The sequence below is a fragment of the Scophthalmus maximus genome, chromosome 19 (genome assembly GCF_022379125.1).
Source record: "Scophthalmus maximus strain ysfricsl-2021 chromosome 19, ASM2237912v1, whole genome shotgun sequence".
NCBI lineage: Eukaryota > Metazoa > Chordata > Actinopteri > Pleuronectiformes > Scophthalmidae > Scophthalmus > Scophthalmus maximus.
In genome coordinates, this window is record NC_061533.1 from 7,116,952 (window position 1) to 7,140,661 (window position 23,710).

General features: G+C 43.5%; 1 protein-coding gene across 3 annotated transcripts in view; it reads left to right on the forward strand.

The window, feature by feature from the left end:
* Nucleotides 1–23,710, forward strand: part of LOC118314643 (ADP-ribosylation factor-like protein 15) — a 90,236-nt gene that overhangs the window by 64,379 nt on the left and 2,147 nt on the right. The gene's annotated exons all lie outside the window — the stretch shown is intronic.

A 23,710-nucleotide genomic window follows, 5' to 3' on the forward strand; every position in this document is an offset into this window, starting at 1 on the left:
ATGCAGCCCAGCCGCTCTGCACCAGTGTCCTCGTCTGTCCCTGTCTGGCCTGCCCACCCCTCCACCTCCCTCCCGCGGTGTCCTTTCTGAGGGCCAGCTCCTCTGAACCCAAACAACAGTTCCATTTGTTCTGCCAGGGCTGGGAATGCACTCAGCCATCTTTAGCTGCGTTTCTGCCAGCCCCACTGGATGCCAAACCTGTGGACCTTACTCATATGCCAGCGCTTCTCTTTCTTTTGCTTTCTTTCTTTCTCCCTGTCTGCCCAAGTTTGTCACAGTGCCAACGTCTAAGTCAGTTGGTGAAGGGTCCTGAGAAGGCACCATCTGTGTGGCTATGTGATCGTGAGGCTGTTCAAACAGAATACGATGATACTGAAAGACAGATTGTGCATGAGGGCATTCCAACGCAATGACTGAATCGAAAACACTAACTAACATAATGATGTTGTTTTAAACTTTTTAATTGAGCTAGATGTATAAACGCCTTTTTGTTTGTCTCAGAATTTGAAGTAGTGAGGCTCAAACGATGCTTTTCATCATTTCTAGAAATGCTTCCTTCAATCTCAGCTTTTCTTTGCTAAGGCGGACATTTCTTTTGGCACACGTGTGTAATGCGTCTGCAAATTTCGTCATCGCATTTAAGATGTCGATTCTCTCAACCGGTTTCAGTTATCAACGGTCACAGAACAGATCTACGTTTGATGAAGCACAGCTCGCTGGTGTCGCTTCTTCTTTTAGAGAAAGTTAATTTAATACTGTCTCTATCTCGGGAGTCATCGTGGTTGCTAAGATTTGAGGCAACCGTATTTATTAATAAACATCTTGGTTGTTTAGTCAAAACCCGCCCAATTTTGTTTTGGTCCAAGCCTTTTTGTTGATCATGATTATATTAAGAATTTGATCAATTAAATTGAATTTTTTAAATTAGTTTTTAAACCTGTGGTGAGTCAAGGAACAAGTAATGAATATATTTTCTCAGCTATTTGCATTTGTGTATCCACTGCTCATTGGAGACAAATAGGCCGTGGACTAGACGTGAATGCCTCATTGCTCCACACTACTCCATCACTGTTGTGTGTGAGACGGATGAGTGAGTGTATGTAAACACTGCATAGGCTCCCAGCACTGATCTCGTTGCAGAACCAATGTGGAACTCTTTAGGTGGCTCTTGAAGGACTTAGGAAAACACAAGTGACTGATGGCAATCACTCAGTCCCGGAGATCCATTACTCTAAAGAATGCCTGGTGCAGAGTTGGTCACTCAGAGGAACAGCGGGCAGAAGTTATGAAAAAAGAACAAATACTTCCTGATTGGACTCCAAGGTTTTTATTACTACCATTTTTTTTTAAACAATGGGTTTAGTTGATTTGCGTTGACCTCTTTGTTCTTTGTGAACCCCAAAGTTCAAGCAGTATATTTAATCGACCAGAACCTCAGGACCTTTTGATCCCACAGTCCAAAAAAAAAGTTTAATAAGCGATGCTCTCATGTTATTTAGACTTTTTTGTGGCTGAAATAATTTCATATATAATGTCAGATTTAAACTTTCCAAATCCTGGCACTCCGGCGGCATCTCTGTCAACTTGACAAACGGGACAACAGAGAAAGTGGGCGAAAAGGCATGGGCAGGGAGGGCTTCCTCGGCCGAGCGGAGAGAATGAAGAAAGGGGAGTAATCTGCTCTGTCTGGTACATTACCCATGAATGAGGCCCGAGCACGTCAGGGGACTCATAGAGGATGCACTCTGGCCTTAGAACACAAAGAGAGGGCATGGCCAGTCACTTTGTAGCACTTAAACCCACCACTCCTGCTTCCACACATCATTCACTTCAGTCATTTCTGGGGCTTTTTCTTGTTTTTTGTTTTTTGAACGTTCTTAACAAGTGTGTGACATTTCATTAAACATCACATCTTGGGCATCTGGGAGAAACCATGCACAACCTAATGAACAGTGCTCGCGTCCAGGCTCAGAAATGACATAAACCAACATATCGGAGAATGCAGGTCTTTTTTCTTCTCTCCTTTTTTGTTACTTTTTCTTCCCCCAATCTTAGTTTCAGAGTACGACCAAGCACCTGCCTCCCCGTCTGCGAAGTTCTTATCTATGTTAGTGGGCAAACACCTTGTAAACAACTGGCCATTTGATCCCCGTGCGCCATCGCGCTCCACTTTTAGAACCAAGTGGCCCCTTAATGGGGATGTCCTGGCTGCTATGGATGTGTCCAGACTTGTCCAGCAGCCACCCTCCCCCCCACCCCCCCTAAACCGGAGCCCTTGCGATGAATCACAGCGAAGTCGTGAAAGGCATATGCTCATCCTTCAAGTAAATTCGGCGGTGTTGCTCTCCGGGGCCTTATTCTTGACAACAGTTACCATGTAGGAGATCTGATTTTAGCCTGTGCTGGGCGTTCGTTGCTTATTCTGTGGTTGTGATGTCACTAACATGAGACGTCCATGACCTCAGTCCAACATGTTAATGTGCCCCCGGCTTAATCCAGTGGACCAGTAGGGAGGGTGGGGTCTGCATTCCTCCATATAGTGCATCATGATTATTTACTCATTACATGTAGCACAATATCAACGTTAATTCAAGTTTCCCTGCAGTGTATCATTACAGGTGATAAAAAATGGCCCAACCTACTGTACATCAAAAAGAAGAGACCGGACGACAATGAATAACAGAATGGAGTAATGGTGGTAGTATGAAAGATCCGCTCTAATGACAGAGACTGAGACTAATACATGATTCCTTTTGCCGACCTAAAAGTTAAAGACATTATTGATAATGGTATGGTACTTGGTCTAAAGTGGATTTGGTTGTGCACATGAGCATATTATATGAGTGTTGTTGCTGTCTCAATGTAAGGGAGAAGCATACGGTCTGTATTCACAGGTAATATTACAAGTAAGGGTCTCAACAACATCACAATCTCGGGGCAAAATTAATACTTTTGCAAGGACAGACAGTAGGTTACACATCAGGTAGGGATGCATTTTTTGAGACATTCAAACGACTGTTTCCGTAGATCCGATGTGCCTCATGAAGTCGCACACAGACAGTTTAAGGTATTTTGTTCTGCAGTGCTGTACAACTGCAACGGAGACATTGGCTGCAGACAGTATTGTGTGGGACTTGGCAGACACCCCCTGAAGCGTCTTTTGAAAAAGGTTACCTTGTTTGCCCCTTGAGCTATTTTCGCTCTGCCTCTCTGTCTGGACTCGCCGTTCGGTGAAAATACTAACCTTACACCCCCCCCCCCCCCATCTCATGTCTGTCATGACATCACCAACTTCGGGTATCCAAAGCAGACGGCAGTAAACGGGCGTTTGTTTAATAAGCATTATTAACACACCTGCTTTGCAGCACATTCCTGATTACACGGTCTAATGGGGACGGGCACTTCAGCGGGGATTAGTGGAGCCCGGGGGGCCGACACCTGAACCTCCGTCCTACTCCTCTAACTCAAGGCTACGGAAAAGTCTATTGTAACCCAGCTCTTACAGTGTGTCTGATCCCTCTGTGTAACCACACACAAACACACTGCGATCTATCCTGTTCATCTGGTAGTTGTTCTTAAATTAACGGGGCAAAATTGGGAGTTGAAAGACGAATTCATCCAGAAACAAAAAACCCGGTCTGTGTGTACTGGAAACATTGTAGTTAGTAACACATGAAGAGTTTGTTATGGGAGTGCATGGGAGTATTTCTGTTGTTCGGTATGTGTTTTACCTCGAATGTGATCAATGTATTGCAAAGCCTCCAAAACCGCACATCAGCGTCAAACTCCTAATGTGTTTTTTTCATAGCGCATGTTTTGTTCCTGCCCAATACGCTGTTTGTCCTGCTGCTAAGTACAAAGTAGAAAAGAAAATCTGTCTCTTTTCCCACACATACATTTTTTCTTTGGGGACCCCAAGTGGGTGGTTGGGAATTGTTGTCAATTTTGCCTCTTAAATTGTGGGCATATCACACAATTGTCTGTGTACCACCGGCATGTACCAGATTTGCAAAGCCACCTTTTCATCCTTTTTTTATCGTCGCGGATACGTGAGCGCTGAATCAAAGCCTTTCCCCCGGTGTGCCATGTTGTATTATACCATGAAGGAATGGTGGGCTGGTTGTGTGGCTTGTTTTTGGTGTTGGTTGGCAGACTGGAGGCAATTTTGGAAAGAAGTGTTAACTTTATTTAATTTGAATATAAAATGAAACCACACAAGTTAATTCCATTTATCTTTTTATGTAACACCAAATTTAAAAAGCAGTCTACATAGGATCAGTGAGTCTGCAATGCGTGCGTGCATTCACATTGCACGTGGTGTGTTATGTCACTCTGGAGGTCCAGTCACTGGCCCTTGGGTTTAACCAGTGATTGCGAGCGAATGAACAAAATGTCCAGGGATATGACTAAGCCCGCTGAGACCTAATGGGGGCTAAAAGTGAAATGTTAAAGGTCCCCGATGTGTGATGACCGGAATGACCCTACATGAGTTAGCTCGCATGGAGTCTGCCTGGTGTCTGCACCCTGTGGCATGACCAGTCCTCAGCGCTGACGTCCTCTCGGAGCACTGTGTGTCTGCTGATTGGTTTTGGGCATTTAGTGTCAGGAGCTGAATCCAACGATTCTGGGTGTGTGAGAAGCACAGTGGTTTCATAGCCTCCGGATGAAGGCCGCAGCAGCTTTTGCTTTCGAAGGTTGTTAATGCACAAACAGGATCCACGTCTTTTGCTTTTATTCTGAGAAAAAAAAAGGACAGACATTTAATTTTCTAATGCAGCCAGACGTTAAAATCTTGTGCCCTCCTTCTTTGCTCCGTCTAAATTACTCTTTTGGTGTCATGCAGAAGGGGTTTTCCACTATATAAAATGTTCCCTCTTTTCTTCGGTAATCCTAGCCTGTGGAAAGATGGATCTGTTTTTCACCGGTGGGAATGAACTGCCACTCATCGACAATGGGGAGAATGCTATTCCAATTCTCACAATTACTTCTGCAAACATAATACATCCGGACAATGGCGTGTTTAACGGAAACGTTTAAGTGAAATAATCTCTCGCATCTGAGGCCTTTTGAAGTTAAAGCATGGGTGCTGAGGCCCGTGATTGTTTGCTTGACATGCACACCAAACATTTGCGCTCACACCTCCAGCGGAGTCGCTTCACCACAAAGCTCCTCACCCATCCGTATACATTTCCCGCAGTGTTTGTAACAGCTGAGAAAGATGCAGGTGATACCCCTGTAGTACTTCTCCGCAGTGCAACTGGTCTGAACAGACAGACGCAGAGGGACTCAATAAAGCAAGATGAAAGCTCCGGAGCGACAGCCAGACAATGAGAGCGAACAGCTCTTTGCGCAACCAAACGAGCCACTGCCAAGTTTTGGAACCAGTTCAATTACCATAACAATGCTCACTCAGCAAACTATGCTCCATGTGCTTTGATTTAATCTGACTTTGATTTTCTAATTTATGTCCATTTGACTCTCGTCCAAAATGTGATCATTTACTCCCCACAGTGAAGGCTTCACATAATCGCTCGGAGGTAATTTGTTCGTAGCACCAGAGAAGAACTCTTTCTCAAGGCTCTACCCTCCGTCACTGACAAGGTATTTGATATAGTGTAAATGTTTCACGGTCATATATTCAATTACCTGATAACCTTTGCTCCCAAGGGCTTTTCGTTACCTTCATGAATGCCCTTCTCAATCTGATGAGTGTCATTCGATAGAGGTGTTGTACTGTAGGTGTGAACCGCATGTGCAAAGAAAATGTGTTTTACTTTTAATGAGTGTCCAAGAAACTAAATCCAACTGTGTCATTAAAGGTTAGTTTTAGTTTTTTTGTGAGCTGGTTGAAGGAAACTAATAGTACAGACTGTATTTTCATAGGTCAAGGACAGCTTCCCTGTTTTCTTCTGTTTAATACACACGTCAGACGTTTGGTTTAAACAAGTTTTCCGAGATCCCTGGGATTGTTGATAATGATTTTGAGGTTCCCAGCGTTTCTCTGACAGTCGGAAAATCGCAGTGAAAAATAAAGTGTCGTTGTATCCTCGGGTTTAGACATTTGTTTCTCTCAGTTCATTCGTTAAAAGAACAATACAACAACGGAGACGGAAGTTGCCAAACTAGAAAAAGAACGCAAAAAAAATCAGTCTGTACTTAAAGTTCATTCAGTGAATCCTGGACAGAATCTCCGCTCTGCACACTCCTCAACATAAAATTCATGAAACCATGAAGCAAACTCAGCCAAGGTCTTAGGATCAGGTGTAGTTAAAGCTCTCCGTGACAAAACAAACTCCCACATAACCTCACAAAACACAAAGCCATGTCTTTATTAAACAAGGAGGTTGTGTTCATTGGTGTTTGTCAGTTTGTTCTTGTGCAGGATTACACCAAAAAAAACTACTAAACCCATTTCCATGAAATTTTGTGGAGGGTTTGGGGGTCTTTAACTGTTTTATCTTTTTATATATTCAGTTTAGTTTATTTTCAGAATTGTGTCTCAGCTGTCAGTCAGGGACACCTCGCAGTTTGTTAGAAATTAAGAGGAAAAACAAAGCTGCATATACTAGTTAGGTTAGTGATGTGATGATTCGTAGATCTGAAGTAACGCACTATAATGTTTTATTCAAAATTATTAGAATGATCTCCCTTTGTCGACTCTGTGTGCGTGTGTGTATGAGCGAGCTGTCACACACACACGCACACGCGCACATACGCGATCATCCCACGTCCCCCTTTACCCTCACTCAAAGAAAACACAGACATGGCTTTGTGTACTCGCTGCTCGTGTGCTAGCTAAGAGTTCACTGTGCTCAAACGTGGTGATCTCTATGTCGCCTAAAACGCCTCGAGCCTCACCAGTAACTGCGCTAACTGTACAAGAAGTCAGTTGATAGATAGTCAGCAGATGTTCCTCCTTGTTGTTTGGTTTTCACCCTATGTGTCACTGCACGGGAAATTAGTTAAATTGCTGTTATGTGAAATTATATTAAAATAGTTACAATGAATTTCCAAATTGGTGCTGTACACTGGTCCTGATAATATTTATAAGCATAGCCAATTCAAATTGATATAATGAACAGCAGGATGTCACAAAGCTTTTAAAGATAAATGTTTTTATTTTAATTTTGATTGAATAGTCCCCCCCCCCCCTTTAGTCAGTGATGCACACTTTTTTTTAAATGTCCTCTTGCAAGGATTTACAAAACTGCAGTGTTATTAAAACTGCTTTCAAGTTCTTCATCATATTGTAAAAAAAAAATCATCATATTACATCCTGTCAAGGGCTATATAAATTTGTTGTTCAAACATTTGCAGGGTAATGTATCTGATTCTGTGCACTGACCAAGACAGAGGTGTACGTTAGGTGATATCTGGGTGAGTGAGTTCATAGATACATTTGGTCGCTTTAGTTGTTGTTGATTAGTCAGAAATGTTCTTTAACTATTGTTGTAACGGACAAACTTGGTAAAAAATTGAAGTGTGACTTTTGTTTTGAAATATGACGCATGTCCTCCGTGGCCAAACACTTTCCTTACTCACCCTCGACAGGTGGCGGACATCCAGATGGCTTTTTCGAATGTTACATCCGATAGACCACTTGCTCTTTGCCGTGACTTAGTTCAGAAGTTGTCAGCATGTGTCATGTAGGTAGTTAAACTGCCAACTACATTAAGGTAATGCGGTGCAGCGTGTCCTACCATGCACAACTTATGGAGCTCAGCGCAGGCTGAATCTTGCCTTGACACATTACCACCCAATATTCACTGTAGTCCATTAATGAGATCCTAATGTGTGTAGTTGACTGATAACAATAAGATCTGCCAGTTATGATTGAAACCAGTTTGATCTAATTTGGACCTTTTTTAATTAGGCTTGGCTGTTGTTGGGTCTAGTGTTCAGAATAGCAGTGCGCTTGCGTTGCTTTGATCAAACTATTTAAGACACCCGCTAAGGCCAAGGAAACATACTTCATGTAACTGGGACAGAAATGCTATTTTCAGTGTCCATTGCCGTCACTCGACTTTGCGGAAAGTGCAACACCGGAACTTTCGATCAAACTGTGTTGGGAACAGTCCAAGACGGAAGTAGCTAGTCAACCACTGTCCTCTGTCACATTTTGCACATGGTGAATTTGCAGGTCTTGGCACACATTGGGTGGTGGCTGTGCTCAGTGACTCATGTGGTGCCCAGTGTCTGAAACCTTCGTCAAACGTCTGGCACATGGCGTGTGTGTGTGTCTGTGTGTCACCGTGGTCTGTGACGCTGGTGGTTCTAAATTCCCCAGTGGCTGCTGATTGGTCGTGTAGAAGATGAGGCCCAGGTGAGGGCCAATCAACGAACCTTAAGGAGGAAACAACAGTGTGAGCAACTCTGTTACCAAATGGCTCCAACTAACTTGTTGAGATCACCCTTACAATACCTGACACTTGCGTCACTACTGAGTGGAAATGTCTAATTATTGCCAGCTCATTTCAGAATAATCAGCAGGATGAAAGTTTTTTCATTAGTCACCAATAAGAAAGTGAAGAAATATTTTGTTTTTTTTTAGTTTTTGTATTTGTTTGTCTTGCAAATCTTCCCTTTTGTGAACTTTCTTTAACAGGACTTTAGAAATGTGGCCAGAAACTTAAATAATCTAACTGACATCATGATCTCTTTGGCTGGAGAGGCTTTAGTTCAGCAGAAAAAAGAAGTCACACTACAGAATCAGAACAGAGATAAAGGCTCATGTTACTTTGGGTTTTGCTGCAGGATGCTGCCGTGTTCAGTTCAAATGTGCACTATTTAAATTGAAGGATCATAATCAACTCTTAGCCCTCGCAGCTCATTTCTGGGAGGGGACAGGGTCAAATGCAATAAGATAATGAAATAAAGACTTGCTGTGAAGAGTGAGAAGAACTGTGAGAAGAAGAAGGCTCTCAATCGAGTCGTAGTTTTCTCACAACTCTGACATGTTCTGACACCAAACGAAGATTTTAAGCTAGTCATAAGTGTGTGGTGCTATTGTGCTTGATATAATGCCAGATGTCTGCTCATTGACTGTCTTTACTACACAAGTCATGATGCGTGCCGACGGCCACGCTCTGTCCTCCCCCAGCTTGTTTGTCTGAAAAGCAAGAGGTGGTGATATGAAGAGGCTGGCAGGGGGGCACAAATCAGCGGGTCCACAAACACCGATGCTCACGACAAAAGTGATGCTCGCTGTTGCGTTGGCTTGCCCTTTGTTTTTTAACATACCTCATTGTTGGAATAAGCTGCGGTCAGTGATTAATCATCATGAGGGCAGTCTGTGAGCTACAACCTCTCTGAGTCTTTTTCGTCCAGATTTAATCATCAGTAGTAAGTAAGCATTCAGACCCACCAGACAATCAATAACGGACTGCTGCAGCCCCGTCAAATGATTCAGCAGATGTCTGTATCCTTCAGGGGTTTGGCTTTTGCCTTAAGAGAGTTAAGTAATGTTGCAAAATTAGAAAGCAGCCAATTTCATCCTCCTCCTCCTCCCTGCAGAATAATCATTAAGAGAACTTCCAAAAGGGCTCGTCGCCAGCCTTGTAAAGATGAGATCATTGTGCAATGTCAAATAATTTTAAGATTTGGACTAATGAAAAGTGTAAATCGAATGCAGTCAGCATCACAAACAGACATTCCTTTTGAATTTCGGCTAATTTTCTATCGGAGCATTTCTTCAAGATGCCAAATGGAGATTGTGTTTGTTTTTAGCTTCTGCATAAATGTGTCTGATGCAGAGATTAGACACAGCGTCTACAGTACAGGGAGACCAGCAACAAGTTTTTTTGTAGAATTGATGATTATTTTATGAGAGTAAGGGAAACATTCAGATGTTAATCGACATTGGCAGCTGGGTGGGGTTTGTAATTTACCAATTTAACTACATGACAAGAGAAATTGTTAAACACAACTTTTGTATGACATATCTGGATATAGTTGTGCAATCACTGAGATCCGATTCTTTCAGCGTGTGTGCTGAGTGAGCAGACGAGACTGATGGAGGTACTGAGGGGGAGGACAGGGGATGAACAGCAGGAAAGCAGACAGGCGGAGTGGGAGGGGGTCAGGTGGCGTGACTTTTTACTCCGCGGCTTGCTGACCTTGACAATGGAGCCACAGCCATGACTCGGATGGCTCTCTCTGATAGCGTCTCTGACACCCTCTCTCTCTCCCTCTGCCTCTCCCTGACTGTCTGTTTCTCTCTCTCACCGTTTCTCTTTCTCTCTTCCACTCTTGCCTTATTTCCTATCATCCCCTCTCTTGCTGCTTGCCCGTGGCGAGTAAAGCCTGTTGGCTGTGGCAGCCAAAATCCACCCGCACCTCTCTGCTGCAGCCCCCCCTCCCCCTTTACCTCACGTCTGCTCTTTTTCCAGACAAGCGGGTTTAAAAAGTCAACTGCGTATTGAGCCGTCTAGACTGAAGCCGGTCAGTAACCAGCCCTCCCCACCCCCGGCTCCCCCCCTACAGTGGAAAAACGGATGAGGAGCAGGTGACCTTGCTGAGCTCTGTCCCTCGTTTCTAACTAATAGCCAAATGGCTCTATGGCCACATTATTGAAACATCCTGACCCCAATCTAACAATGTAATGAAAGCCAAGCTCAAGTTGAACCTGGACATGTTGAGAGTATGAGAGAGGTGTTTTCTCACCAGTATAATCTGTAAAATACTCAAATACCTTCTTTATAATGATATCTGATGCACAATGCCAATACTTTTCTCTTTAACCCTCTCCTAAAATACTCAATTTCAATTATTATTTCTTAGCACATTAATAGTAAATGCATGATAGTGCTTTACTGATAGCATATAATCAAGTTAAGTCTGTCCAGTTTTTCGTTCCAAAGTGTTGGCCTTCTAAATGAGGCTGCGTTTTCTCCAGATAAATAAAGTGCAAGTGCCAGTGCCAGAGTGAGCTTCCCACTCTGCTGCCTGTTTCTCTTTTGATTTTTGACTTTGTGTTTTGGAAAGCCAGTAAGAAAGTAACTAATTTACCTCAAGCACAGTTATTATAATTAAGGTTGTTCTTTTACGATGCACGGACAAAATCATTTTGGTTAGGAAACCTACAGGGCGATCAGCAGACGGAACCCTGAAACGTTGAAAGGTTTGTGGCACTGCACAGCTCTCAGTCGTCTGTCCCCCGCTGTCAGTTGATGAGGTGTACTGTATGGCACCCTGAAGTGTGACATTCCATGTAAAGCAGCACGTGATGGTTTGTTAGGAGGTGTCTCCAGCCAGCCAGCGTTCATTACCAGAGAGTCACTTAAAGGACTCTCTGGTAAAACTCAGCGTTGACAGCTTTATTTTTCCAACATTAGCTGTTGCAATTAAGCTGCTTTAAAGGGCGAGATTCTGCCTTTAAATCTTGTCTTAAACATTACATTATCATTACATACCATTGCTCTTGCTTTTGTGTTTTAATCATTCGACAGTGTTACTAACAGTGTTACTTACAGTGTTACGTATAGTGTCGAGATATTTGAAAAATACTTCAGCCCCCAAAAATCCTGTACAGTTTGCAGTTCTTGACTGTTTCTATAACCCTGAGGGAATGTGAGTAATGCCACTTGTTTAATCGGTGCTTCCTGTCGGTGTGCTGTTTACGTAGAAGGGATCGTTGAAACAAAAGCTCACATAATCTGTCTCCTGTGCCGCAAAGTCTGGGGCACTTTGTGTTTCTTAACAAGTAGGACAACAGAAGATTGCCTCAGTTGGTGGCGGGGCAGTTAGCGACGCCTGTGCATTTTGGCATGTGGAACAAAATGCCTGGCTCCTGTCTGGTGGTTGCATCCCTCTTACAATTCATGGAAGGAAAGAAACAAGACTGATGGTTATCATTCCTGCTGATGGGGACCAGAGGAGTGCCTGTGACTGTCAGTCACCAATTATTAAATTGAATATACCCAGAAGCGGTAATGTTCAGGGTCCGAGCAGCTTGCAAACATTTGGAGACCACATTGATACCACATGAATTGTTAAATTGTTGCCAAGTCAGAACCACTAGTGGATTTGAACCAGGGTCATTTGTTTCCCCTGAGAACATCACAGACTGACTGACTGACTGCCCCTGGGGAGTCACGGATGTTGAAAACCCGCTCACATCTTGAGGCAATGACATCACATGTGTAAAACAAAAAATGTCAAAATAGTGGTGATAAAGATTGTCTGTGCTAATTTGGGCAGCATTTCAATGAACATGTGATGTCAATGTTACTTTTGCGTATTTTGAGAAATATGCAAAATGATGGACTTGTTTGTTAACCATACCTTGCAGTGAACCAACACATTTTGGCTCACACATAGGACACACATATCATTTATTTAGATTTTTATTTCTGAATATGAAATGTGTAAAAAAAAGAAAGAAAAAATTGCCGTTATAAACCAAAGACTCTTCAGTCAATTGTTATCAAATTTGATGCGTCGACCAAGTAATGATCCTAGACCATTTGAACCGAAGTTCTTACAAATCCTTTAAGCCAAGTACCAGATTTATACTTTTCGCATTGGGCAAAATATATCCCAAGACATCATAGTGACGTTTCACGACTTTTGGCCCAGTGATTTTGGAGAAAATATTGAAAATAGATTAATGAAATAATGGAGAAAAGGTTGTAAAATTTGACAATTTTGGAGCAGAAGACCAATGAAGAAAAGAAGCAGAAGTATTTGAAAGATTAAAATTGCAAAATAATTTTCACTGTAAGACATGACATTTTTGAGATAATTGGAAAATGCTAACTTGATTATTAAATCACTACCTTGAGGACAATTGCATGACAGGGATATATTGTAGTTCAGGATGTAGAGCGATCATCTTGTGATCGTAATGTCTCTAGTTCGACCCCCCTCCTCCAGAGGGCATGTCCTAAAGTGTCCTTGAGCATATGAATGTGTGATGTGTGTGTAAGTGGGTGAACACAACATACACTGTGAAAATGCTTAAAGTGGTATAAACTAGAAAAGCTCTGTATAAATCCAGTCAATTTACCATATAATTATATTTCCATGCTATCTGTTCATGTGACCTTGATGTCGGCCTGCTCAGGATGTTGTTTTGAGTCCAGATGTTTTAGCTAGTAAATGTATCTGACTCTTCCCTAAATCCTGGGACACATTGAGTTGCTCTGTTGCATAGACTTCAGAGCACCTATTAACCTCTGTTCGCATGTGGCGTAAGAATGAGTGATAACACAAAAAAGAGTGGGGACCCTCCCTGCCAGGAAGAATCTCACAGATGTGTACCCAGTGCTTCATCCAACGCACCTTGGGAGAGGAGGGTTGAGAAACCAGTCAAGCTGCACATATTGATTACCCTCCAGAGAATGCGTGCTAAGCGCAATATGTGAAGCTACTTAGAAACTTCTTGTGTCTTTGATGGTTCATCTCTCTCACATCTTTGTCTCTCCTGCTATTGCAGCCGTCCCGCCCACCTTCATCTCAGTTTTTCCTTTTCCTTTTCCCACCCATACAGCCTTTCTCGTCCTGTCATCCCTGGGCTGGTGGTCTGTCCCTTTGGGAGGTTAAGGGGCACCGTGGGTGAGAGGGCAGTCGGCAGGTTGTGCGGGCACCGCGCTCGCCTTTTCCCACAGCCTGCGTCAGATAATGCTGAACCCTGACCCCAATGGGTCCTCGCTCTCGAAATCGGTGTGGAACTCAATTCAGCGACGCAGACCCTATTCAGAGCCAGACTTTCCATTGGAGGAGAAAAGAATCCCCCCATCCCAATTGTAGTCAGTGCCCTCCCTTTGTCTGCTGGTCAAGCAGGGTCGGACGACCGGCCGCCACTAGCCAGGACAAGACTTCCGAAAAGCCTATTCAGCATGTGATTTGACCCCCAGGTTCCATTGCTGACTCACAGGGATCAAACGCTGGGAATCTCTGGGGGTTCTCCTCCATGGAGATTTTCATCCATTGAAACCTACCCTTTTGACAAAACTCAAAATGACTAATGTTTTTCTTTTTTCCCCCAAAAGTTTCCCTGATGTCATGGCAAAGTTTGGAAAAACATTTAATCCAGGCTCTACGGAGGTGACGAGGGAAGACTTCTGTTTCCGTCTCCTTTGTTCTTTCCGTCTTAAATCCCTCACTGTGGATGGTATTTATTTAGTTTATGCATAATTAACTGGAAAAGAAAGAGCACATGGGGCAGCTTTCATCCTTGGTATGAAAATGTTTGTCAGTGCTGCGACTCAGGCAGCTGTTGCTTGGGCTGAGCCACAGCACTGGCTGTACACCTCCGATTTCCTGGTAATGATTAAAAACAGTCAGGAGCAGTTTTGTAACAGAAGGAATTAATAGTGCATAAAAATAAACACATTTCTTAAGTATATCAAATCTCATTTTTGATGCCGAGAGCATGGAGCAGTGTAACTATTCACATACTTTACACAAAGAAACAACTGATGTGTGTATTTAACGGAATTCACTTTCACAGAGTGATTTAGTATAAATTAGAGACAGACTTGAAACAGCTGGAAAAGGTGCGCGTAATGTGCGTTTTATGTTCTGACCAAACAAGCTGTGGTTTCCTTATTTCCTTTGTTTTTCTCATTAGTATCTTTGTTTACTGAGTATTCTTTCGTCTCATGTGTCTGCTCTTTTTCCATTCACTCTGAGACACCTCGGTGTGATTAATTTGAAGAACACAAACAAAAAATGTATGCTTGCAGAAACACATGAAGAATCCATGTGAAGATGTGGCCACGATTACGAATAGCAGAAGGTATGCGAGGCAGAAAAGACAATAAAACACAGGGTACTTGAATTTCGAATATGATGGTCCCGTGGCATGTGTGTGTGTGTATGTTTTTGTGGGTCTCTGTTTGTCCATGTGAGAGAAGGATGTGTGTGTGTGTGTGTGTGTCTGTGTGTGTGCAGACTCCAACTTGACGCATGGTTTAAATCTTTGCAGAGGGGTAGCACTTTGATTGTAATGCCGCGTGCTGTGTGCTAAAGCGGTGGCCTGCTGCAGCTTTCAAGCTGGTCAACTGTCAGGACTGGAGCGTGAAAAGGGGGGCCTCAGAGTGAAAGGGGTGGAGGGTCCCACTTGGGGGTCTTGAAGGAGGAGGGGTTGCTTGTGACAGACCTCCTGGGCTTTGAGGGCCCTCTGTGTGGCCTGCTTCAGCAAGGCGGCTCTCTTCACAAGAAGACGAAAAGGAGGGCGGGCTCTGGAGAAGGTGCTGGCATACTGGCCCCTGCAGCAGAGACCATGGGCAGGACGCCAGCTCACCCGTTCAAGTCCCACAAACCAGATGTTCCCTGACAGGGAGCTCTTGGCCTTTAATAAATTGAGTTACTGTAAATCTGTTATAAAGCAAGGGAAACATAGGCACCCCCGAACACCCGCCCTACGCTCACATGCCAGATATTCTGCCCTCACAGACTTTTCTTAGTGTCCCTTAGGTCAACCCCTGGGGAAGAGGCCATGTCCCGGCTACTGAACCTGCCACTCATTTTACAAACTACATGAGAGGACGGATGTTTTCCTTCCCCTTTGCCCCCAAACCGCACTCTAACTATAGGCGTACAGAAAATGTCATTCATGCGTCTACTCTAGACTTTAACTTCACCAGTTTCTCATGTTCAGTCCTTGATCTCTTTTAAGGGACCTCACTTGGAGACAGATGTATTATGTTATGGCATAAGAAAAACTCATGTCATTGGCAAATGTGCCCATTGCTTGTTATATTTGTCCAATTCTCGCTCAATTGTTCCCAGACTGTTCCAGTAACTGATCCGGGCAATATGGTTGAAACCCTTATGACAAATGATACTGATGTTTTCCAATATCAAATAATGAAACTGAGGTTCAGAGCAATAAACTTAACTAAACTTACCTCCGTCCATCCATTATCTATATCGCTTCATCCGTTAAGTGTTGTTGGGCGGCTGGAGCCAATTATGGCTGACATTGGGCGAGAGGCGGGGTACACCCTGGACAGGTCGCCAATCCATCAAAGAACCAACATACAGAAACAAAAAACCATTCAAACACTCAATTTAAAGTCTCCAATTATCTCCAATCTGCCTTTCTTTGGACTGTGGGTGGAAGCCGGATTACCCAGAGAAATCCTGTGCAGACACAGGGAGAGCACACAAAATCCATACAGAAAGGCCCTCTGTGGTTGGTTGAACCAAGAACATTCTTGCTGTGAGGCAGGAGTGCCTACCAGCGTACCGCCTAACTTTAACTCTACATTTGTGAAATAGTAACTGTTTTTTGTTGAGTTAGATAAAGGATTGCTTAATTTTTTGGAAGACCTCAATTTGTAGTCATTTTTGTCACAACATTGATATTCTGCCCTAATTCCCCAGTTTGTCAGTATGTTTGAATATTAGTTTGTTTTTTTTAAACAGACTGCATCTGCTGTTGTCACCAAAAGACTTGAGGCAGGGGTCATTTACACACGCCAGTGTTTTTTCGAAGTTGGTTGATTTTCTGCAATCTGCTGACCTGCTCATTGTCCAAACTGAGAATGTTGTGCGGCACATCTTTTAGATTTATTCCAGAATTGTTGCCTATATGGAAAGGACATTATCACCGTGTAGGCTCTTAAGTGCACTAGCATTGTTCCAAGGAGCACACTGAAGGGGTTGGCAAGCATGTCCCCTGTGCAGTCTTGCTTAGATTTACAGCGCCTCTGAGGATGGCTCTGATCTGGCAGTGGTCAGTTGGCTTTGAAGAGAATTGTTCCGCAAGTGAATCACTTTGAACCTGCACTGAGTTGAGCCTTGGGGAGACCCATGGTCCCACATGAGTGGAACAGGACAGTAAATCTAAAGGCAGCTCACTTTTTGCTCTGTGACATGTGACTCTGTGACTTAAGTCTTAATTTGCTGCCTCCAGAATCCCCTGGTCCAACAGTTCTACAGCTATGGCTCGGTTCCAGTGTGGCCTCAATGTTTTTATGTGCCTGCTAGTTCTTGGATGTTTCCACAGCAAATGAAAGAACTGAACAGAAAGTACATATCTTTCTGTGTTTCTCCTCATCCCTCCCTCCATTTGGGATTATAGTCCTTGTATTACTATTTTTCTCGTCATGGGTTTTTTGAATTTGTGTATGCATCTTTCTTAAGATTTTTTTTCTTATCCCTACTGCGTGATCTGCATGGGATTGTTGTGGTCTTGTTTGGGACAACAACTAGAACTGTGCCCAGTGTGCACCACTCCTGACTGATGATTGGCTTGTTATTCCTTGGTACCCCTCACTCGAGTGCTTCCTCCTATGGATCCTTCAAAATCATACCAGCCATGAGATAGCCAATCAGTTTGTTCTTGCTTTCTCACTCATATCAAGAGTCAAAAAGGACGTAGTAACACATGCAGTACAACGGCAATCTTTAGCCACTGTGAGACTTTTAGAAACAGCAGACTCCGCTTCAAACTGTGGACATTGCGGCCATTCTGCAACCTAGACGCTCCCAAAAGCCAATAGGTTCACTTAACGGTGATCAGGTTATCTACTTTGTTTAAGGCTTGGGGACAGTTATCCCCGCCGTGGGTCCGTTGCCCAAGGGTGTTGCAGCTTTTTTTTAAACCAGTCTTTAGTTTTTACTCGCTGGCCAGTGGGCTGTTTCATTTGACACCTCCCACAGTTTGCGGTGCAATGTTTGTGTTTTTCACAGACTTCCCTAGTGTTCCCCTCGCGGGGACCTCCGGGCTTTCTCGTGTCTTTAAGGCTCTTTAGGTAAAGCCGGAAAAGCAAACAGAGCCATATCTATTATATGGTAAGTGGATCTCACATTACCCTCCCATTTCAATGCAGTCGCCAGTGTGGGCCACTTTTCAAGTGACTGATATCTTCACAGGGGCCAACATGTCAAGAAATGGTGTAATTGATTGTCTTGGATATTTGAGTATGCCACTTTCCCTAGTTCAGAGATCCCTTAATGCTTCCGTCTCCAGTTATATAGCTTACTCGTGTGGTGAGGGGTTTGACACATGACAGTGGAGCATGATAGACATGTGGTCATGTGGTACATGTTGGTGAAAGGCCATTGGAGACCATGTTTGCCATTTTTTTTAGGCACAGTTATTTAAAAGCTCAAGCTATATTAAGACTTCTCTTGTGAAATGCCTAATACCTAAATATTTGTTTTGACCACTTTCACTTGCCTCTGCCATGGGTCATTCCTTGCACATGTGCTTTTAATCAAATCAATCTTAACTCAAGGCTGAAGTCATAGTTCCCAATGAGTTTATTATGTATCCTTGGTCCACAGAGAAGCTTTGATAGTTGCCTGCAGACAAGCAATGTTATAAGGGTAACTTATCTGTTCAAACGATTCTTTTTATCAGTGCCTCTTTTTATGTTTTGGCTTTTTCAAACATAGCTAAAAGGCAATATCATCTCAAGTGAACATTTCCTGCTCGTCTCTTTATTATCATATTACTCAAACAGGAAGAGATTATTAGTATTATTTGATATTATTAAATTTAGTTTTGATATTTTTCTCAGACTTTTGGAACCTGAGGCAACTGCAAGAGCCAGACACGACAAAAAAACTTGCCCATGATGAGAAATTGAGAGTTGACAGCACAGGTCATTTAACTTTCTTTTACGATACTGATCTGCTGTAGGAGTGCATCCAGCAAGCCTACGTCTGTTCCATCTGGCTTTGCTGTTAACCTCTGAAAGAATGCTAAAACTAACTTCAGATTTCCCAAATACGTGTGCATAGCGCAAGACCGTTGAACCACGGCAAGTCTTTTTATCAGAAAGATCCTGAACATAGCACGTTAACTGGGTGTACTCTGTTGCCTTGGACCCGTGCCATCACACTCTTGAGAAAGGAGCGTAACGGGAATTACTCAGCACTAACTCAACTGCAAGAAGGACCATAAGAAACATACGGGGTATAGGTGAAAACAAATGACAATAGTTCATGAAAGTTTACTTGAATTTCGAAGTTAATAAATCACCAACAATGCGGTAAAGGTGGTTCATTTTAGGCTGCATGCCAGTCCATTTATTTTCAGCCTTTGTTTGTGAAGTCAGGTTTTTTGAACTCTTTTACAGTGGCGGTCCATGAATAGTTAACATAGTAACAAAGAGGGACCCACACATTAGTAAAACAAAAATTGAACATTATATAATGTGCAGGCTCAACGAAAACAGGACAAACAGTTAAGGAAGTTTTTGTCTGAAATATGCTTGTCATAAAGTCAGTTTCTCTTTAATTTTTTGCGTCAACTTATTATAAAGTACATGTTATTTCACTAATAAATAGCTAACAAATATTACCACCATCAGTGTTTGAATTCAAACTTTAAACTGCACTTTCAATGTGCAATTCTGTCTGCCACCGGGTTTGAAATATCATAGAAAAAATGATGGCTGGATGTACTGCAAAGAGGATGTGTCCTTTGCTATTGTTTTCCCCAGTAGATTTTGGTAGCTTTACCCAGGTAGTGACAATTGTGAACAACTGGAGTAACCGTGGAAATTCTACCCAGCGAAAGAAAAACAGTGGTGATAAAAACTATGGTCGCATCTTTCTTTGGATGTAGCCAGACTGATGGCAGTAGTGACTTTGCGATACAGTCTGTAATATCAATTGGAAGTGCTACAGTAGGAGGAAAAGTTTAATTGTTACACTGATGGTTTGTCATCTTTGGAGCTTTTATTTTTCTTCATCCTGCTGGTAGTATGACAAATAACGTTATCAATCTTTAGCTTGACTATAAATGAATTCCTACGCTGTAAATTTTATATTATCTAATAGCTGGACCGCTGGACACAGTGCATGCTGGGATAGGGTGCAAAACAAAGTAAACAAGCAGGTTGAAGAAAAATGAGGGAGTTCATTTTTTGTCATTGTACTGATTTTAATAATTATTTTTGAAACCTTTTGTTTTAAAGCACAGCTCATAATTCTAAGACACAATATCTCGTGGTTTCTCGGGTGAATCCTCAATTTTTTTTAAAACTGAACGCCACTGCAGAACGGAGGATATCAATTCATGAAGGATATAAATGTCAGGGGGCCAACATTAATGGACCTCCATGACTAGAACTTGGCCCAGGCGTCTTTTTCCTCTCGTCTTCTTCCGATGCCTATGTTTCCCTCCCTGGTGTGTTCAGTCGGTCAGGAGGCCAGAGCAGGGCACTGCTGGTGGCAGGAGACAGCCGCCAAAGCTGTTTTTGTTCTGACGAGACATCCTGACGTGACATGATGCCAACAGTGACCATCACATTTTGTAATCTGGCATAAGGTAAGGGAGCATCTAGGTGCACGTGCCATGCGTGCCCATCTGCTGTCTTAAGGAACCTGCGGTAGTGCCAGGATTGGAGCTTAAGCTTAGCCAACTAGCTGCCACTTCCTGCGGACAAAGGGTCACTGATTGTCAAACCTAATGATATGTCTTGAACGAGAAGACTCTCAGACTCATTTTGCATACAATAAGTTTCTGCCCCAGAAACATTCCTATAATTATACCCTCTCCCACCCTGACCAGTTTGACCATCACCTCTCCCGCATTCAATCATCAGTCAGTTTATCATTTGCATATTTCTGAATATAACTGCATGTGAGTAATTGTTAAAATACCACTACAAGTGATTATATAAGTGTTTTCCACTGGAACATTTACCATCTTTGTGCAAGAACATGTGAGAGTTTTCATTTAAAACCATTGTTTGAATGACTATAATTGATCATTTGTAACTCGGGACTAAATTACCCGCCCAATGCCGAGGTGTAGCGTCTCACAAGTAGAGCAATGCATCCATCCCGCTGACAGTTTTGAAATGGGAAATGGATGCAGAATTAATTGAGAGGGCATTTGTCTCGCGATAGGAATTTCTCACCACTGACCCACAGGGATTCACACAATGAAACCACGTTGCCACAGCGTCGGCTCTCCCCTGTAGTCACGGGGAGCGAGGCTCCTGCATCATTTTGCACCAATGTGTACATGCACAGATGTCGAATTAAACGTTGCACTGTCCACACTGTTCAGCGAGTCGGACTCAGAAGTCACTGTAAGTATTCAGGCCTGTTGCCAGAGAGTTCTGCAAGTTTTGCGGCTCTCCCCACCACAGTATACCCCGGTGGCGAACATGGCCGGATTCCAGCAGTGGGAATACAGTTGACACTGACGCAGGTGATTAAAGACATTTTGACACCCTTCTGCATGTATAAGCTGCTTTCTCCCATGCACAAGGCGAGGCCCCTGTTCTGCATGACCTAGAAGAAGCTAGACTGGATGACCCAGTGGTCATCCTAGGAAGCCATCTGGCAACCAACGTCTTGTGTGGCTTACCCTTCCCACTGCCTCACGCAATTCCTTAAGCAAGCATAAGTGTGCTTAGGAGGACTTAATCTCAGAGAAACTGGTTTTGGCCACACTGTTGACTGCCAGTGTGGATGCAACCGACTGTTAGGTCATGGGGTTCCTTCAGTCACGTATCACTGCCACTGGGTTTTTTTGGTGACGTATCCTGTTCGCCCGTTGTGGGATTAAAAATCTTGGGTTGAAAGTGCGCTGTCAGTGAAATGTGGCACGTATAAAGGTGTTCATGCCAACTAGGTCTTAAGTACCGTATACTGTACGTGGAGTTCTTTGGTATCTCACACTGCTCGTGTTATTATGAGTGCACAACTGTAAAGCTAATAAGTCATCTGGTGTCGTTGGTGAGATCAGTTGTCCGGTGCACAGTACTAAAGAAGGCATTGGCCTCAATGTGCGATGCCCCTGGGTGTGTTCTGTTGGCCTGAGAGGCAGAGAGGGGAAGTGAGAGAAGCTTGAGCCTGTCTGCACTTGCACAAAGGTCACTGCTGCCCTTTTGATTGTCTGCCAGTGCAGGGGCCGGAGTCTTCCAGAAGAGGGCCTTGGCTACAGGCAGACAAGTGAGCCAGCCAGCCAGACAGGCAGCCAGCCGCATCGTCTGCAGTCTAGGTCTGCGGCTAGAGCCCGGACCAGGGCGGCTCAAGTTACCCAGACAGATTTGTTAACACTGTTTGGGTCCGCTCGGCTTTCTAGCCAGGCCTCTGAGCCAAACGCGGCTGAGGTGACTTAATCTGTCATTAAACTCACATTACACCCGGACAGAGACTCCGCTCAGGGGGGCAGAGACGGCGCTCACTCTCCCACTCACTGGCATGGCTGGCTGGATTGGATTCGAGCAGACACAAAGAATACCCCCCCCCCCCCCCCCCTGCTCCTCCTCCCCATCCTCTTCATGCCACACACCATGGCACAGCGAGACAGCCCCGCGCGGTCTAGACAAAAGCAATTTCACTTGAAGTTGAAAAGTCATTTGACTGTGTGACGGGCACCTGCGTGTGTGGGTTTGCTGGTGTTTACAGGGAGTGAGAATCTATTTGTCTTCTGCTGCATTTCAGAAAACTGAGGTTTGACTTCAATGAATTGTTCAGTCCGTCGGTTTTTGTTTCTACATTTGCAAAAATACGTAGAATCACTCTGTGATTTGAATCATAATTATAGGGTCCAGTGTTTTAGATGTCGCTCCAGCTTTTTTCCTTTAACAAACATGCGGTGCGAAAACCACATTACAATGACGATCCAAAAAAAGCAAGAAATAAAAACTTGTGTGGGGAATTGATGGTCAAGATCTTCATATTTTAACGAGCTAAGATAATTGAAAATATGACAGAAATGTTAAAATCTAAAGGGCTATTTCCTCAAAGGATGCATAAATACTGATTCTATACTCTGATGATTCCAGTGTGTACAACTCTCGGTACTTGATCAGTATGAACGACCTTTCAAAACACAAAACTGACAATGCCATTGTGAAACTGACTTAATATTTATATGTGGTAGAAAATTGCAGTTTTATCGCATCATGAACACTGGTAGCATTTGCATTTGATTTTTTCTCTCTCAGAGCTGCTGTCGGAGCACATTAGTCTTTGACATTCTTCACTCCCCGTCAGACGAACGGGAGGAGAAGGCTGAACTTTGTGCACATCGGGGCGAACGAAATTGCTTCCATTACTCTCTGCTTGAAGATGTCAGAAACCCTAACAACCTGCTGCACCTTCAGAGGAGGTCGGACACGTTGTTTCTCTCTGCGCAGATTTGTTTTTTGAACCCAACAGCTGGTTGTGGTTCCCGACCCCACCACGTTCCCACTGTCACGAGCAGATGAACACATGAACTCTACAATCAACTGTTACAAAAGGACGGCGTCCAGACGAGGAGCCACGTAGAGACAGGAAGGAGGTTTTATTCTATATTTACTGTAGGACGTTTGGATTCATCCTGGTGCAAATCTATGCATGTGTGATTCTGTGAAGAAAACATATTGTGCATGGTAAACTACTTGAAGTGTGGACAGGGATGATACATCTTTTTTTTTCCCTTTTTAATGTTCTTGGCCTCAGAGGACAGAGTGTGTGGTCTCTGAACGCTGCAACATTCAAACCAGGACTCCTCTTACACTCTGGCCGAGATGGACCTGCTTGTTACCGTCAAGTGGCTAAATCAAGAAGTCCCGAAATCTTTCTGAATTGCTGCACGTGAGAACGCAAACACCCTCAAATGTTGCAGCGCACGTTTCCCCGGGAACTTTTCCTGCCAGCCCCATGGTAAAAAAAATTCTGGAAAATGTCAGGAGTGAGCTCATGAGAGAATACAGCCGGAAAATCTCTGGAAAAAGTCACAGAGAGCGAGTTGGACACTCCATCCTGGCGCCACTTTCCCCGTCTCGCCTGAGCGTTGTGG